Here is a 2,500-nt window from a genome sequence, read left to right as displayed (position 1 = left end):
AAGCGTCCCTTCCATCTCTGGTCGGGACTCTGTTTGCATGTATTAGCTCTAGAATTACCACAGTTATCCAAGTAACGTGGGTACGATCTAAGGAACCATAACTGATTTAATGAGCCATTCGCGGTTTCACCTTAATGCGGCTTGTACTGAGACATGCATGGCTTAATCTTTGAGACAAGCATATGACTACTGGCAGGATCAACCAGGGAGCCGCGTCAACTAGAGCTGAGCAGCCGGCCGCCCGGGAGTGTGTCCCGGGGGCCCGCGCGAACACGCAAGCGTCCGCTCAATTATTCTGCAAACAGGAGGAGGCTGAGCTCCCCTGCACAATACACCTCGAAACCCTCTCAGGTCCCGGCGGCGCGCAGCGCCGTCCTAAGTACTTGGTCGGGTTCGAGAGAGGCGCAATCGCCCGGAGTTTGGCGAGTAGACGCTTTAGGTGCGACCACCCGTGCTCCCAACTGAGCTTGCCGCTGCCGACAGAGGCCCGGGAGCGTGCTGTCGTGGCATTGCCGGCGGGAGACAACACGCGCCACCTACGGTGGCCGGCAGCTCCAACGCCAGCGCCACAGAAGGACAAAAGCCCCACTTGGGTGCCGAAGCGAACTCTCCCAGCACAGCGCACGCGCCAACACGTCCGCACAGCTGCGATACAATCCACCTGCGAGAACCGCAGAGGCGACCGAGCAGCAGACGGCGTCGCGGCGCCGAGCGCCGGGCGGCGGCGCATCCTCAGCGCACACAGTCCTCAATCGGACCAGCACACTGCAGATGTCCACCGCGCTTCGCACCGGGCCCGCGAGGACCTACTTTGGCCGCACGGCGCCGCGTGCAGGGTGCGCCGGCGCGCAGCTGCGCCGCCTGCCGCCTCCGTCGGCCGGCGCGCCTGCCACTGGCCGCCCCCACCAGCCGGCTGTAGCGCGTGCGCCCACGCACCGCGCGGCCAGCACGCCGGGAGGCCCCCCCTCACCGGCCGGGGACGGTCCCACCCAGCCACCGCCGCGTATCGCTTCACACCCACATGCCATTCACGTTCGTGGGCATGGTGGGTATCGCTGAAACAACCGGTTGGTAGCTCAACCGATCGTCGCCATCACTGATTCACCTCTAGCGAGAACAACCGCACCACAACGGTTTACCAGTTCTTCATTTGCGTAACGTCACCAGCAAACGTAGACGTCCATCGCCATTTGCAAATTCAACGATTGTTGCATGCCTGTGTCAGGTGTCACGACACACTATGTCTGCCCACATACACGCAACAACATGTGCACGCTTCGCGAACACGTGGAAGGTGGCCCCCGTACGTATGCGATGTCCATTGCGCGAACGACTGTCAACCGGCCTCTGTCGCATGTCGCAGATGTGGAACGCAGTGCACCATGCTATCACGGTGTGTGAGAAGAGACGACTACGTCTGACAACACGCGCCACTACATCAACAGACGGCTCATGCTGATCGCCATCCACGGCATACCATACTTCAATCCAGCTCTTATAGGGAGACGACACGTAGCTGAGTGCACAATATTTGGACCGTATGGTTCGCCGTTGTTGGCGCAGTCGTGGTACGGTCACACATGTACCACGATGTATCATTCAGTACATGAGGACCAATGTGCAGTACAGTGTGTGATTTGGACGTACAACATCAGCGGACAGTTGACACAAGCCGTACCACAACGTAGGCTGTGCTTCGCCATGCGAATGCCAATGAACAACTGCGAAGGGCATTGAGCATGTACGTCCTGCTGCCATCCGCATTACAGTGTATAGCTGCAAGGTGTTTAACATGAAGCGATACTCTGGGGACCGGGCAGTGCGAGTAGCAAACTATATTGCGGGGGTTGCAGTTAGGCAACACTACACTAATTTAACGCGTCGTATGACAATTACAGAGCAGGTTAAGGCCCAACGTGTGTTGGGTTAAGGTACAATATAGGTTAGGTTAAGGTACAATATAGGTTAGGTTACGGTACAATATGGGTTAGGTTAAGGGACAATATGGGTTAGGTTAAGGGACAATATAGGTTAGGTTAAGGGACAATATGGGTTAGGTTAAGGGACAATATGGGTTAGGTTAAGGGACAATATGGGTTAGGTTAAGGGACAATATGGGTTAGGTTAAGGGACAATATAGGTTAGGTTAAGGGACAATATAGGTTAGGTTAAGGGACAATATAGGTTAGGTTAAGGGACAATATAGGTTAGGTTAAGGGACAATATAGGTTAGGTTAAGGGACAATATAGGTTAGGTTAAGGGACAATATAGGTTAGGTTAAGGGACAATATAGGTTAGGTTAAGGGACAATATAGGTTAGGTTAAGGGACAATATAGGTTAGGTTAAGGGACAATATAGGTTAGGTTAAGGGACAATATAGGTTAGGTTAAGGGACAATATCGGTTAGGTTAAGGGACAATATGGGTTAGGTTAAGGGACAATATAGGTTAGGTTAAGGGACAATATAGGTTAGGTTAAGGGACAATATAGGTTAGGTT

General features: G+C 54.0%; 1 non-coding gene across 1 annotated transcript in view; it reads right to left on the bottom strand.

The window, feature by feature from the left end:
- The window catches only part of LOC126434585 (small subunit ribosomal RNA), a 1,910-nt gene extending 1,701 nt beyond the window's left edge, over window positions 1-209 (bottom strand). The window contains exon 1 of the ribosomal RNA XR_007579336.1: window positions 1-209. This exon is cut by the window's left edge and continues 1,701 nt beyond it. This is a non-coding gene — a ribosomal RNA (small subunit ribosomal RNA).
- Between the last annotated feature and the right edge of the window lie 2,291 nt (window positions 210-2,500).

This window comes from Schistocerca serialis, unplaced genomic scaffold (assembly GCF_023864345.2).
Source record: "Schistocerca serialis cubense isolate TAMUIC-IGC-003099 unplaced genomic scaffold, iqSchSeri2.2 HiC_scaffold_1192, whole genome shotgun sequence".
Lineage (NCBI taxonomy): Eukaryota > Metazoa > Arthropoda > Insecta > Orthoptera > Acrididae > Schistocerca > Schistocerca serialis.
This window is presented reverse-complemented; position numbering and strand designations above follow the sequence as displayed.